This window comes from Stenella coeruleoalba (genome assembly GCF_951394435.1).
Source record: "Stenella coeruleoalba genome assembly, chromosome: 8".
Classification (NCBI taxonomy): Eukaryota; Metazoa; Chordata; class Mammalia; order Artiodactyla; family Delphinidae; genus Stenella; species Stenella coeruleoalba.
In genome coordinates, this window is record NC_137154.1 from 18,514,768 (window position 1) to 18,531,483 (window position 16,716).

Genomic DNA, 16,716 nt, shown 5'->3' on the forward strand with positions numbered 1-16,716 from the left:
AATGTTTCACCTTAGTGGAAGGATATTGGTTACTAAGACCCTATCTGGGCTCATCCTGTACTGAGTCATGCACTTATTCATCAAAAATATTACACAGCCTTTAAAAAGAATGTGATAGTTTTATATATGCTGGCATGAAAGGATGCTCAAGATATATTAAGTTTTTTTAAAAAAAGCAAATTGCAAAACAATGTATTTAGCAGGCTCTGATATTTTTGTTTTCCAAAAAAAAAAAAAAAAAGTAAAATGATCCCATGTGTATGTGTGTATATAGAAAAAATCTGGAAAGATGTATTCCAAAATGTTAACAATTACCTACCTCTGAGAAGTAAACTTACTTGGGTATGAGGGCAGTGAGGGACAAGATGAAGCATTCTTTCTTACTCATATACTTTTGTATTGTTTAGTTTTATATAGTTTTTTTGGTAATGTTCAGTTTTGTACTATATAGTATTATTATAGTAATTAGAAATATACAATTCATATCATATCTGTTATTATAGGATTCCATGTATACGCAAAGACCAGTGGGACAGTTCTGAATTTGATGATACTGTAATCTAACAGATGGGATAAGACAAGTAGAAACAATCATTATAATACAAAGAGACAAAGGTAATCAGTTCCAGAAGAGAAGTGCACATATATCTGAGATTAGGAGAAAATCACTGGACATATTGAGGAGATAGAAACAGATAAGTGGTATTTGATTGGGAAAGAAAGGGTTTTAGCAGGCTGAGGTATTTAACTGTCTTTTCTCTTTTTTGTTGCCAGTGTGGAGAATATGTTATGTGCTCAATAAATGAAGATTGTAGGAAAGAGAAAGATGGAAGGAATATGAAGTATAATGAAATAATCACCTGGTCATAGAAATTTAGAGCTGGGAAGAGTATAAAGATTATCTCATTCCGTGCTTTAGTGCTCTTCAGAAGAATGTTATGATTCCATCATGGTGCCCCATTGTGTATAGGATCTTAGCATATGATTTTTTTTTCTTTTTTTGTTTCAAGAACATTCACCTTTTCACTTAAAGGAATCACTTTATGGCTTTTTTTTGACATATCCAAATTGCCAGCCTCACTACTCTTGTGCTTTGGGGACATTTTTAAATAAAATAAGGATTGCTTGAACACGAGCTCTGCAATACCCTGATAGTAGATCTGATAACTGAGAAGGCTACTATGTGGCTAACGGGCAGGAAACACTGAACAAAGAGATGATTCAGGTCTCAGGCAGGACAGAGCTGGACTATGCGAGATTTTATCACGCTGCTCAGGATGGCATGTAATTTAAAACTTGCGAATTGTTTATTTTTGAATTTTTTTCATTTAATATTTTTGGACCATGGTTGAACTTGGGTAACTGAAACCACAAGAAGCAAAACCGGTAGAATTGGTGAGGGGGCAGTTGGCGGGGGGGTGGTTAGTGTATACTCATTGTTCCTCTCTTCCTTGAAGATGTTGAATTTCTGAAGGCCACAGCCAATTCATTTTAATAGCAAAGGTTGTCTTGAAAGGATTCCTGAAAGAATTTATAGTCACCTTCATGCCTGTGACTGGTACCTGTTTCATGAGTTTTTAAATTGGAGTCATAGAAACTCTAACACATACTGTGTATTAAGCAGTAAGATTGTGTTCCACTGCTTATAATTTTTATGGGTTTACATAGTCGATTTAAAGGTTATCTTGCTTTAATTCCTGTGGTAAATTAGTCAGGATTTGGTATCAAATTAGGAAGAAAAATAGGTGTTTCACTAGCTGATTTGGTAGAGTATGGCCAGTGGGAGAGACGGCCAAGAAGAATGTCATGGAGGAGAGCATGGCTCTTCCAACAGACAAAATGAGCATTGATGCCCAGTTCAACTTGCATATGAACATTGAGGATATACAAGCTGAGATGAATAGGAACAACGTAGAAGTCTACATTGTGAAATGTGCCATCTCTTTTATTGGCGAGCATTAGTCAAAAGTCAAGTTAAATGTTATATTAAATGTTAATATATGGGCCAAGATTACTAAGAACAGAAGAATAGTCTTGACTTATGTTTCAAAACTATCCACAGAGATCTTTTCTGGAGCATAATTTCAGGGGGAAAAAAAATGATCAAGCGATTGTATCAAACCTATCAGATGTTTACAGAATCATCCAAGGACTGAGAGCTAACTGCTAAGCTTTCCAGAGGTGCAGGGGAAGGGCAAGCACCTCAAAAACCTATGTCACTCCCCAGGCAGAGAGCTTTTGGGAGACAGAGGTTCTAGCTAAATTGTCCAAAGTGGGCTATTGTTAATAGAATCAACAGGCTTCAAGTTATTTCAGCCCATGTGTTTCTTAATGCCGGAGGCAATTTCTTTGTCTCCTTTCCAATGAAGGTGGGAAAATAATGGATCTGTGCTTTGCAAGTCTTGCAGATTTATAAGTTTCGGTATTGAAAGTGAACTGCCTCAGAGGGGCGGTCATTAAAATTATTCTTGAAAATAAAAGTCTCACAACTGATAGGTGAAGATAAAATACCTTCTCTTCAAATTACATGATCCAAATGTATTGCTGAGGCATCTGTGAATACTAAATAATTGTAAGTTTTTTTATGACAAATATTAATGTTAAAGGCTTAAACTCTTCCCCAGCTATTAATATCATATTCCCTTGTTTGTTGATAATCTGTTGATTTAGAGAATGATTCTTTTTTTTCTTAACATCTTTATTGGAGTATAATTGCTTTACAATGATGTGTTAGTTTTTGCTTTATAACATAGTGAATCAGCTATACATTTACATATGTCCCCATATATCCCTCCCGCCCTCCCTATGCCACCTCTCTAGGTGGTCACAAAGCACCAAGCTGATCTCCCTGTGCTATGCGGCTGCTTCCCACTAGCTATCTATTTACATTTGGTAGTATATATAAGTCCATGCCACTCTCTCACTTCGCCCCAGCTTACCCTTCCCCCTCAAGTCCATTCTCTACATTTGCCTCTTTATTCCTGTCCTGCCCCTAGGTTCTTCATAACCATTTTTTTTTTTTGGATTCCATACATATGTGTTAGCATACGGTATTTGTTTTTCTCCTTCTGACTTACTTCACTCTGGATGACACACTCTGCATCCTTCCACCTCGCTACAAATAGCTTAATTTCGTTTCTTTTAATGGCTGAGTAATATTGCAGTATATATATGTGCCACATCTTCTTTATCCAGTCATCCATCAGTGGACACTTAGGTTGCATCTATGTCCTGGCTATTGTAAATAGAGCTGCAATGAACATTGTGGTACATGACTCTTTCTGAATCATAGTTTTCTCAGGGTATATGGCCAGGAGTGGGGTTGCTGGGTCACATGGTAATTCTATTTTAGTTCTTTAAGGAACCTCCATACTGTTCTCCATAGTGGCTGTATCAGTTTACATTCCCACCAACAGCGCAAGAGGGTTCCCTTTTCTCCACACACCCTCCAGCATTTATTGTTTCCAGATTTTTTGATGATGACCATTCTGACCGGTGTGAGGAGATAGCTCTTTGTAGTTTTGATTTGCATTTCTCTAATGATTAGTGATGTTGAGCATCCATTCATGTGTTTGTTGTCAATCTGTATATCTTCTTTGGAGGAATGTCTGTTTAGATCTTCTGCCCATTTTTGGATTGGGTTGTTTGTTTTTTTGATATTGAGCTGCATGAGTTGCTTGTATGTTTTGGAGATTAATCCTTTGTCAGTTGCTTCATTTGCAAATATTTTCTCCCATTCTGAGGGTTGTCTTTTCGTCTTGTTTATGGTTTCCTTTGCTGTGCAAAAACTTTTAAGTTTCATTAGGACCCATTTGTTTATTTTTGTTTTTATTTCCATTTCTCTAGGAGGTGGGTCAAAAAGGATCTTGCTGTGATTTATGTCATAGAGTGTTCTGCCTATGTTTTCCTCTAAGAGTTTGATGGTGTCTGGCCTTACATTTAGGTCTTTAATCCATTTTGAGTTTATTTTTGTGTATGGTGTTAGGGAGTGTTCTAATTTCATTCTTTTATATGTAGCTGTCCAGTTTTCCCAGCACCACTTACTGAAGAGGCTGTTTTTTCTCCACTGTATATTCTTGCCTCCTTTATCAAAGATAAGGTGACCATATGTGCATGGGTTTATCTATGGGCTTTCTATCCTGTTCCATTGGTCTATATTTCTGTTTTTGTGCCAGTACCATACTGTCTTAATTACTGTAGGTTTGTAGTATAGTCTGAAGTCTGGGAGCCTGATTCCTCCAGCTCCATTTTTCTTTCTCAAGATTGCTTTGGCTATTCGGGGTCTTTTATGTTTCCATATAAATTGTGAAATTTTTTTGTTCTAGTTCTGTGAAAAATGCCATTGGTAGTTTGATAGGGATTGCATTGAATCTGTAGATTGCTTTGGGTAGTAGAGTCATTTTCACAATGTTGATTCTGCCAATCCAAGAACATGGTATGTCTCTCCATCTGTTTGTATCATCTTTAATTTCTTTCATCAGTGTCTTATAATTTTCTGCATACAGGTCTTTTGTCTCCTTAGGTAGGTTTATTCCTAGATATTTTATTCTTTTTGTTGCAGTGGTAAATGGGAGTGTTTTCTTAATTTCACTTTCAGATTTTTCATCATTAGTGTATAAGAATGCCAGAGATTTCTGTGCATTAATTTTGTATCCTGCTACTTTACCAAATTCATTGATTAGCTCTAGTAGTTTTCTGGTAGCAACTTTAGGATTCTCTATGTATAAGTATCATGTCATCTGCAAACAGTGACAGCTTTACTTCTTCTTTTCCAATTTGGATTCCTTTTATTTCTTTTTCATCTCTGATTGCTGTGGCTAAAACTTCCAAAACTATGTTGAATAGTAGTGGTGAGAATGGACAACCTTGCCTTGTTCCTTATTTTAGTGGAAATGCTTTCAGTTTTTCACCATTGAGGATGATGTTGGCTGTGGGTTTGTCATATATGGCCTTGATTATGTTGAGGAAAGTTCCCTCTATGCCTACTTTCTGGAGGGTTTTTATCATAAATGGGTGTTGAATTTTGTCGAAAGCTTTCTCTGCATCTGTTGAGGTGATCATATGGTTTTTATTCTTCAATTTGTTAATATGGTGTATCACGTTGATTGATTTGCATGTATTGAAGAATCCTTGCATTCCTAGGATAAACCCCACTTGATCATAATGTATGATCCTTTTAATGTGCTGTTGGATTCTGTTTGCTAGTATTTTGTTGAGGATTTTTGCATCTGTGTTCATCAGTGATATTGGCCTGTAGTTTTCTTTCTTTGTGACATCCTTGTCTGGTTTTGGTATCAGAGGGATGGTGGCCTCGTAGAATGAGTTTGGGAGTATTGCTCCCTCTGCTATATTTTGCAAGAGTTTGAGAAGGATAGGTATTAGCTCTTCTCTAAATAACAAGTGAGTTCTTAAAATTTCATTTTCTTTGGCAGGGTGATAGGAATGTTTTTAGCACTAGAATGGAGTTAATGGAGAATCGTGGTTAAGAACATGGATTTTGAAGTCAGACAACAGAGAATTGTAACCCAGTACAGTGATTTGTGTGGCACTGAACCACTCACTTAAACTCTTCAAGCATCAATTTGCTCCTCTAAGCTCAGGGGCAGAAAATCAGCTGCCTGCAGAGATTCTGTGAGACCAGAACATTCCAAGTATGCCTGACACCCATGAGCACTTAGTCACTGAGCATTTCCTACTCCTAAGGAGTGAGCTAAGACTTCACTGGTATCACCTCATAAGGAATGACTCCATGAGATGGATATGATTTTGTTGCCATTTTATAATTAAGAAAACTGAATTTTACAGAACTTTACAGAAAATATAACTATAGGCACACATTTAGGCCAGAGTATGAATGTAGGTTTATGTCTACTTTCAACACCTCCTCAGCATGCCCCTATTCCTTTTATACCTGTGATCTTTCTGTCTCTGTGAAGTAAGTTAAGTGTGTCATTGCCAACGTAGGAAATTAGTCGTACAGGCTCTTGGGCATTAAATGATTGGCTTATGGTCACATGGTTAGTAAGTGGTGGAGCCAGTTTGGGGACCCAGGTCTGTGTGATACTACCTTGTCTTTATTACTGGTATCTCCCTCTCCTTTACTCTTTGAATTCTCCATCTGAACACACTCTGTCCTTCAGGACTCTTTCTGCAATGTAGACCCCACATGGACTGTGCGCAGAAGTAATCCCTCAATGACTTCACATTATATAGAGAGTAAAGCCAAGCATCTTTTTAGAACTTGCCAACCTCTCCCTGGTCAGAATCCTGCTTCCCTCTCTAGTCTCACCTCTTGGTGCCCTGCCTGCCAACACCCTTGAGTACATCCTCCAGCCTAATGCACTACTTTAACTCTGCCATACTCGCCATGTTGTTTTATGTTTTTCTGCATTTGATTCATTCCTGAATGCATTTACCCATTTTGTCTACCCTGTGACTTCCTATTCATCTTTCAAAACCCTTCTGAAGTTCTGGACCACAAGCAAAATTGGCCACTTCATGGTGGCAGCCATCAAAGTATGCTACTTGGCCTGCTGCTGGAAACATAATTGATTGACAGCCCTAGCTACTGCTTTCTGTATCCACCAGGGCTTTTGCTACTAGGCTGTGCTTCCATTGGGCTGCTCCCAGCCAGTGACTGCTACTGGCTCAGGCCCATTCTTGTGAACTACAAGACTCCTCTGATGGGGAACTGTAGCTCTAGGACTGCCCATTGGCTTAGCTGAGTCTTTCTTAAAAATGTGCTGCAGTTCCAGAATCTTCCATCCAACCTTCTGTCCTTCTCTTCTCCTTTACACGTGTCAGACTTCTGCTGTAGTTTGAAGGCTCTCCAGTCTTTCTCTTGATCATTCCCCCTTTATCCTTCACAGGCTTTCCCGATAAATTTCTTATATGTCTGTTCCCATCTTGGTGTCTGCTTCTTGATGGACCCGAGTAAATATAGCCCTGTGGGTGCCTTTCTCTCTCCTGTACACATACCAGCACGAATAAAATATTGCATTTGTTATTTTACTTTTCAAATATGAGGCCTGTACACATACCAGCATGAATAAAATATTGCATTTGTTATTTTACTTTTCAAATATGAGGCCAGTAAAATTAGGAAAAACATTGTATTCTTTTATTTTCAGCCCTTAGTATACTGTTTGGTACTTAGTGAGTATTTAATGAACTTGCATAGATGAATTCTAAATTTATGATGTTATCTAACATGCGTTTATTTAGGTCAAAACAAGCAAAACTGTGTGTTAACTCCTCCGCTAACACTGCCAATCAATGTGAGGATACCTGGGAGTTAGTTTATGGTCACTAATGCTAGGCTTGTGTTTCAGGGTATTGCCATTCAGCTTCGATAGGCCCAAAATATTTTCTTGAGTTCAAATGAGTTTTTATGCTTATGAACTTAATTTAACTAAACTTTAAATCTTGAAATCTCACTGAATATCTCTCATCACTAAATGAAGCAGCCTTGATTAATCACTCTGAGCATTTCAAAATATTCTGTCAGTTAACCTATATTTAACATAAGCATGTGTAAAATCTATATGAGAACATTCATTAGTAGGAAAGCATATTCTTAGAGAGCTATAAATTCACATAGTAATTCTTCTTAATATTTCAAGTGAGGAGAAGGATATAGAACATTTCTATTCATTACTGGTAAATCCATTACAAACCTGTTCTGATCCATACAGCAGTAGAACTTATTATTTCTTTGTTGTTGGGTTATTTATGCTAAAAAGGAAAAAATAATTAAATATTCCATTTACCATTAAATTTTCTCTTCACAAAAAATGACACTGGTTTGGCCACCAACTAAAATCCTATGTCATTGCTTGATTCCAGATAATTTTTTACTTTGTTCCACTCCAGTTTTCATACTTGGGATCTCTCTTAGAATTTTTCAGTATAATCTCCTAAATATGTTTTGTCTTGTTCTTGTTCTATAGATAATGATAATAATAAGTACCATTTACTGAGTCTATTATGTGTACCGAAAATTATGTCTTAAATGCTAGCATCCCAATTTTCCAAATGAGATACTAAGAATCAGAGAAGTCAAATAACTTGGAGGTGATTGTACAACTAGGAAATGGATCGTCAGTGGCCTGAACCCAGATCTGCCTAATTTTTGGATTATCTAATCTTAGTTTAATTGTCTAGTGTTTCGACTATAAAATTTGAACAATAATCTATTAAATCGAAAGCATACAGTGTTCTTCTAAGAGCTTTGCAGTTTCCTCTAGAGGAAATAGAGAGCCACTTGGCTTCTAACACAGAGGAAAATAATGTAATATGATAAATACTTTTAAAAAACATGTCAGAAGGAGACAGTTTAAAAAATGTAAAGGATGGTATATAAAACTAGAAAAAGGGTGACTTGGAAGCTAGTTACTGACAAAGTCTAAACAAGAAGTGGTTAAGGTCTGATTTAATAGTGTCAGCAAGGGTATGGACAGGAGGAAGAGAAGACTGGAGAAACATTTCTAAAACCAGTGGCTCAGCAATGTACGGACCATGGGATTTTTGGTCCGATTCCCTAGTTACCCTGCATCTGTTTCCTCTTCTGTAAGATAGAAATAATAACATCTATTTCAAAGTGTTACCAGGAGCTTCAAGTAATAGTATACTATCATATACTTGTATGTTACATACTGTGAGTCTAGGCACTTCCATGGGGAACTTTATTTATACTAGGTATTTACTTCTCACAAGAACTCTAGTAACTAAGTATCATCATTACCAGTTTTACAGATGAGGAAACTGAGGCACAGTGAGGTGAAGTAAAAAAAATGTGATGGTGCTGTGGTAACATGAGATTAAAATAATAGCAGGTATTATATGTCTGATACATAGAAGGTGCTTTATAAACGACTATAATTAGCCACCTGGACTAATGCCCTTGAAAAGGAGAACCAAATCTGACTCATTTTTGTACAAGGTAATCTAGAATGTGGAGTGGGCAGAACCGCTTGATTGGATCATCATGGACACAGCACAGGTACTGTCCTTGGTGCTGAAGATCTGGTGGCAAACCAGCCCCTGCCTTCATGATATTTTCCTTCTGCTGGAACAGATGTTCTGATGACTAGGTGGTTGAGTAAAGGGAGCATAGTTGGAAAACTATTTCTAAATTATTTTCTGTGACATATTTTTTTCCTGTAAACATTTGCTCAGAAAGCTGACACAGGAATAAGACACTGTAAACTTCCTCCACTTTACAGCCTTTTCAATGAGGACTAGGGGAACACATTTGTTTCAGATCCTTTCTTGAGACTTTTCCCTTTTCATAGAGTTAACTTTTAGCTCTGGCCTATTATAGGCCCCAAAACTAGTTACAAACTAACTTATTTTCTGTTACATCCTCAGCTCTTAAAATAGTACCTAAAACAGTCAGCACTTAATTATTGTGTATTGAATGAATAGATGAGTGAATGAATAAATAAAGGCATTTTTCATTTTTCAGATTATCCATTCTTTACATGCAGTAAGTTGATCTCTAAGGGAAGAATTGAGTATTTAAGGTTAATTACTAACTGGAATGTATGCTAGGATTTATGTTGTGCAAAAATGATATAACAATTTGAAAGTGGTTCTTAAGAGTCGTTTATAACAAGCTCTGAGGAGATAATTTTTGTAAGCACCAAAACCACAGCATCTCTGAATTTCAGAAGTGTCATTATGCCATCCTTTTTTTAAAATTAAATCTCACTTTCAAAATTCAGATCACAAACAATTTTGTAAAGACATTAATGGTCAAAATGGATGTGTCACTCAGTCTTACATCATGCCCTACAAATCATGAGAAAACTGTTCTGTTTTCCTATCTCATCGTTGAACGTGGACACATATAGTAAATTTAGAAAATAAATAAATAAATTTAGAAAATATGCCATTTTGAAATTCCCTTCTTTCATGTGATATTATATCATGAGCATGTTTATATAACACTATGCAATTATATGATTATCTTTTTCATATCTGGATGATATTTACTTGCCCCAGTCCTATGTGGCCATCCACTCACTTACCTTCAGCAGAGTTGTGGAATTTTATCCATTCCCAGTTGTGTAAAATATACATTTGCAAGATAGAGTCTTGCTAGCATTTTCTCGAGCTTGAAATCCATACAATTAAATAATTCTCTCCATTTAAGGATAAATTACCTTCTCTTATCTTCTCTGAGGTAAGACAGAGAAACTGAAGGGGGCTGTGGGAAGCAGAGTAGTCTGGTGAGAACGGTAGAGGGCAGTGTGGAAGTTCTGTAGATATGATATTAATATGTAATCTCAGGCCATCACATCCTTTGTGCCTCAGTGTTCTTGAATCTGCCTCACTTTAGATCATATTTGGGGGAATGTAATGTTTATCTACCTAAGATGCCCTACCTGGCTCAAACTACGCAATGGCATTTCCAAACCAATCTGTACAACAGAGAATCAAAATAAATCATGTAATGTGCTAACCGTAATATCGAACACATTGTGTGTGTTCAACATATTCTACATACTGCTGTGATTTTTATTATAGTGATAATGATTTGAATCAAGTCTCTACTTGGTGTGGGATAAGTGTATGCTAAAATTATTCCTTAGTTTGTTGTCAAGTAGAGTGAATTATCTATAGGATTTCCTCACCCTTCTCTTGGAACTTATTTATATGAGAATTCAGAATCGTTGTAGTGCTCTGGACCAAATGTAGAAAGGTCAGAGATAGATTAGGGTTTTTTTTTTTTTCATGCCAGAATAGTTGCTTATCAAAAGGAAACGAACTGTCATAACTGGAGGAGGACTCGGGCTTGTTCATTCATTCTTCTCCCCCTTCCGCTAATGCACGATCGTTACTGATAGAATATTCTCGTGATTCTTTTTAAGTGACTCTAGTAGTGGCACTTCCAATTAGATTGATATTTGTCATAACTATTTTATTGGCTCTTGGTAATAATCACAGAGTGAATTACTGCTCTTACTCTCCAACATCACAATGAATCAGTTCACAGAGGCAATTACAAAGAAGAGTGAATTACTAGGGAGACAGAGTAACTAGTCTCTCTCAAGTAACTAGATGCTGTGAAGTAGCCAGATCCTAAAGAATGTTATCATAATATCAGTTACTCTGTTTTTTAACTCATTATTAGGCTTACAGGTACTAAACTTTTTCATTTAGGTGTAAAAGTGAATGGCTTTTAGGAACTCTACTGTATTGGCTCCAAATGAAGTATTCTGAGGATGGCAGCATGATAACTATAGTTAAAAATACAGTATTGTACACCTGAAAGTTGCTAATAGAGTCAATTTTTAAAGTTCTCATCACCAGGAAAAAAAAGCCACAATGTGAAGTGATGGATGTTAACTAAATTTATTGTGGTAATCATATATATTGTGGCAATATGTACATATATCAAATCATTATGTTGTACACTTTAAATGTATACAATGTTATATGTCAATTATATCTCAGGGAAATTGGGAAAAAAAGAAAAAATAATAATTTTGAATTAAAAATAGTTTTTGTGTCACAAATGTACCTAGGTTAACAGCTCAATTTCACTACTTACTAGTTGTGTGTCCCGGTACAAATTGCTTAATCTATCTATGTCTTTTTTTCCATTTTTAAATGGAGATGTTTACAGCTGCAACCATGCAGCATTATTTGAGAATTAAATAGAATAATACAGGTAGTCATTTAGGGTAGTACTCTGTGTACAGTAAGTGCCCCAAACTGTTAGATATTATATGTACCAGATGTATTTTTCTGGCTCTATAAATCAGGCAGATATAAATTACTTATTTTTAGGTGTTAATAAAAGTTATTGTGGTATAAAATGGCCTACTTTAGAGTCTAAAGATCCAACTTTCATACGGAGTTCAGCAAAAATTGACTTTATGAACTAAGTCAGATCTCCGAAAATCACTGAAACTAAGCTGTATGCGTAAAGTGTAACAATACACAATTGTATGAGGATTGAGGTAAGGCTCAACTATGTTGTATATTCAAGTTATCACATCTTGCTTAATACCTTTTGATACTCAAATAATATTTTTACTGATTGTCCCATTTTATTACCTCAGCTCCCTTGGGAAAGCAATTGAGAAGATGTTACTACACTAGTTTCATAGCTAAGGATCTGAGACTCAGTTAGAATGAAGTTACATAACCAAAACACAGTTGAACAGGAACTAGAACCTAGGTTCTCTCATGTCAAAAGAATAAACTCCTTCAAGAAAATCTGAAATCTGAAAAGGAATATATATAAATATATATCTATATACATGTATAACTGAATCACTTTGCTGTATAACTGAATCACTGTAAATCAAGTATACTTCAATTAAAAAAAAAAGGAAGAGAGGTCTGTGAGCTAACATGGGCTTAACTTGTGTAGGATCTCACCAACCCTTTTTAGAGATTTGGGCTTTTATTAGAATGAGATGGAAGCTACTGGAAGCTTTTGAGCACAGAAAAGACATAATCTGATTTACCTGTTAATAGAATCATCCTAGCTGCTATTTTGACAATAGACAAAAGGAAGGAATAGAGTAAAGTAGGTCTCCATTGCAATAAAACTTAACAGAACTTATAGTGACTTGGACCAGCATATTAGAAGTGAAGATGGAGAAAAGCAGTCATAGTTTAGACAGATTTTGGATACATTTTGAAGTTAGCACCAATGGCATTTGTTAATACACTTGCTATGGAGTATGGGAGAAAGAGTGGAGTCAAGTTTTTTTGGAATGAGAAAATGGTAGGATGAAGTTGTTTCTCTGAGAAGAAACTGTAGAATGAGCAAATTGGTGGTGACAGTAAGCTCAGTATATGCTCATTTTAAATTGCCTATTAGAACTCACAGTGGGTCTAGCAAGTAGACAGTTGCTTATAAGTATGGCACTCATGCAGAGTTCGGCACTAAAATAGAAATTTGGCAATCCCAGATGTAAGGATTCTCTTTAAAAGTTTAAGCCTGGATTGGATCTGGTTGGGAGTTAGTCTAATAGAAAATAAGAGATGTTCAAGATGTGAGCCGTGGTGTATTGTATTATTACAAAGCTAGGGAAATAAGGAGAAAACCTCAGAGGAGATAAAAAAAGTGTAATCCATTGAAGAAGGAAACTGGAGAGAATGATGTTTTGGAAGCCAAGTATAACAAGTATTTTAATTGAAAAGGAGTATCAGATTGGCGTAGTGTAAGGCCTTGACTACAGCATTACTAATGTCTGATTTACACCAAGATAGAGTAAAGAACAATTATTCCTTATATTTGAATGTCCATTGTGTGCACAGGGAAGGTGGTGATTAAAGAAAAAGAATACAGCAAAAATAATACAGCAACAGCAGAAACACTCACAGATAAAAACATTCTCTCTGCCTTTAAAGCTCAGAGGCAGGGAGACAGAATTTGGAACAGTCTCATAATGCATGACCATCAACAGTCTGTGGGACTATATATATAGATAGATGAAGTAGAAATTAATTTTGATAGGCAGTTTCAGGAGGGAATGAAGGTCACATTTGAGCTGGGTATTAAAGAATGACTATAAGTTTGTTAGGTAGGAAATGGGAATGGACAAAAGAATAATGACATTTCAGGCAGATAAGATGGCACAAGAAATGCCATAGAGGTACAAGAAGGCAGAATATGTACAGGGATGAGGAGTAAATTCATTTGACTGGAATAGAGTTATGCAAAGTAGAATGGGGGTAAAATAGCGGTAGATACACTTTTTTGCCTGTATGGAAAATCTTGCTCAGCAGTCCAGTAGAAAGAAAAACTTGATAAAGTGAGAAATTTATCCACAACCAAATATTATAATTATCATTTTTTAAAAAGCCTTTTATATTCTGGGAAAAGCCTCGAGGACGACATAGTGTAACATGAATGTACCCTTGGAAAAATATATGGAAATATAAATTGTTCCCTGTAGGTTACTCCATTAGGCAGATTTTAATTTCAAATAATTTTGCTTGGGCTCTTTTCTAACTTCCTTAAATGTAATGTGTTTTTATTTTATCTCTTTCCTAGAAATGGTTCTCTGTATTGTGAGGCTGCAAGATCACCCAGGGAGAGTGGGACCAAACAGACCAGAACGTCTGACACACTGAATGTATGTGAGTACAAAATTAACAGCGTTTTAAAAAGAAAAATTGTCCTATATATGACTTAAAGTGCTTTGGAGTATATAGACTGTTTGTGAATTAATATGGCTAATTGCTGGATCCTTGGCATGGGCAAGCTCTCACTGGTGAGAGGGGTTTGTGTGTGCACCTGTGACAAAGGCTTGATTTCTCCTCTAAAGATACACATTCCATTTTTAGCGGGAATTACTGACTCTGATAACTGCTCTGCTTCTAGTAAAACTTTGTAAGCCTGCTTTCTGACCACAGCTGCATATATTCCCACTTCGTCTGCTCCCAGATTCCTACTGAACCCATTCTTTACCCTCCTTTAATCTTTCTCTGTCATTCTGGTCCCTCAGACACCACATTTAGTTTTATTTGCCTTCCTGAATACAACGTCAGCCAACTGGACAATTCTCCCTAACCCTCTTGTTCTCTATCAACTTTATGTCCTGCCATACTTACCTTGCCAATTGTCAAGTTAGTATGTATTTGTGTAATTATTTGATTATTTTATGTACCTTTCACTCGATCAATTGCTCCATGCAGACAAGGATCATGCTTGTTTGCTGATATAACATAGATGGTCCACGTTTCTAGGCTGCCTGCCCCTGCCTGTTCCTGAGTGGAATTTGGCCACTTAAAACGTTCATCCCTTTTTTTCTTTTTTGTCTTTTGAATATGTTTTATATATTTTTGTCCCATTCTGTTAAAGGGAAAATCAGTGACACTTTACACATTTAAATTAGTAATTGTGGGAATAATGCAATTAATTTATTGTCCTTCTCCAGCTGAAAGCTCTTCTAAATCTTAAGTTAAAGTTTCAACTTTAGTTTTAAGGAGATGCTTCTCAAAGTGTGCTGTTTTCTACAGGTGATATGCAGTAGAAACGCTGGTATTTTGGTGTTGATCTTAGAGTTCAAATTCATAACTTGAAGTTGTTTGTTCCCACTCTGGGGTCAAGAATGGTCACCACGATTCAGAATGGTCTGGATGTTTGTAAGACAACTTCTGGTGACCTTTTGAGCCTGAGCAGCTTGCCTTGGCCAACTGGGTTTATCTCAGATCCACCTCCATATCAGGAATCCTAAGGGTATCAGATGTCAGAACTTGCTCAGGGAACACCTGTGTCATCTCTCCCACCCCAGGAGACATAGGAGTGCAGTTCTAATGGGCACAAGGGGAGCTCACTGTCTTGCTGAAAACCCAGGACTCGCATTGACTTCAGGCGTGGCTGGATTCAGAGCTCAAACAATGTCATCAGGACTCAATTTCCCTCCGTCTTGAGGTTCTTCCACTGAGATAGTTAAGACGTCAGGAGATCCAAGGTGGCCCCAGTCAGCTCCAGGTTTTCCCTTACTCTGGCTGGGAGGAGACAGTATCTCCAGACTCTCTATCTCCTCAGCTCCAAATCCAGTCAGGAGAGAATCATGCCTTCTCTCTTAGAGCATTTCCAGGTGTCGTTAAGTCTCATTGGCTCTGAGTGGGTCACATGCACATTGCTAAGCCAATCACTGTGACCATGGAGATGCAGTATATTGATTGGCTTAGGCCTGTGTCACATGCTTCCTCCTCAGAATTCTTCCCAAATGGACAGCTTTCTCCCTTTCCCATATGGTCTCCTGCTGTATTTCCTTCTGGTCTCATGGGACCATCACACACCTGTGGCTCTGAGGTGCAATTACCTGGCTGCCTGGGTGGGAAGCAGCCCATATATCCTAGTGGATTTTTTTTTTGAAATACCTTCACTTTATTGCACTCATCACATTATAAATTTGTTTGCTTTACACATTTGTTTTTCATACAAGACAGATGTTTAAAGGGCCAAAGTGATTGATCATTTTTAACAACTTTATAGTGGTATAATTCATAAACCATACACTTCACACATTTAAATTGTACCATTCAATGGTTTTTAGTATACTTATACTTTTGCAACCATCACCACAATCTAAATTTAGAACATTTTCACTACCCCAAAAATAAAGCCTGTACCTATTAGTTATTCCCCTATCCCAACCCTATGTTGACACTTGCCCACAGCCCTGGGTGACCACCAGTGTATTTTGTTTCCATTGATTCTTGATACTTCAGAATAGACGTATCCAGATAATACTGGAATCATACAGTATGTGGTCTTTTGTAATTAGCATCTCTTACTTAGCTAAACATTTTCAAGGTTCATCCATGTTTTAGCATATATAAGTAATTCATTGTTTTTATTGCCAAATAACATTCCATTGTATAAATAATCCTCATTTATCAATCAATTCATCAGTTTATGGACATTTTGACTGTTTTTTACTTTTTTAAAAAATTTTATTTTATATTGGAGTATAGTTGATTAATGCTGTATTAGTTTCAGGTGTACAGCTGAGTGATTCAGTTATACGTATACATGTATCTATTCCTTTTCGAGTTCTTTTCCCATTTAGGTTATTACAGAGTATTGAGCAGAGTTCTCTGTGCTATACATTAGGTCCTTGTTGGTTATCTTATTTTAAATATAGCAGTGTGTACACGTCAATCCCAAATCCCAACCTATCCCTACCCCCTCCCGACTCTTCTCCCGGTAACCGTAAGTTCATTCTTTAAGTCTGT

At 36.6% G+C, this 16,716-nt stretch overlaps 1 protein-coding gene across 13 annotated transcripts in view; it reads left to right on the forward strand.

The window, feature by feature from the left end:
* LRRC4C (leucine rich repeat containing 4C) overlaps window positions 1-16,716 on the forward strand; it is a 1,468,103-nt gene that overhangs the window by 737,590 nt on the left and 713,797 nt on the right. For 12 of the 13 annotated variants that reach the window (XR_013829412.1, XM_079929000.1, XM_079928999.1 and 9 more), the window contains one exon: window positions 14,021-14,102. The gene's annotated coding sequence lies outside the window, so the exon portion shown is untranslated. Of the gene's footprint in view, window positions 1-14,020; window positions 14,107-16,716 lie in introns of all 13 variants that reach the window. The other variant, XM_079929001.1, reaches the window with a different exon arrangement.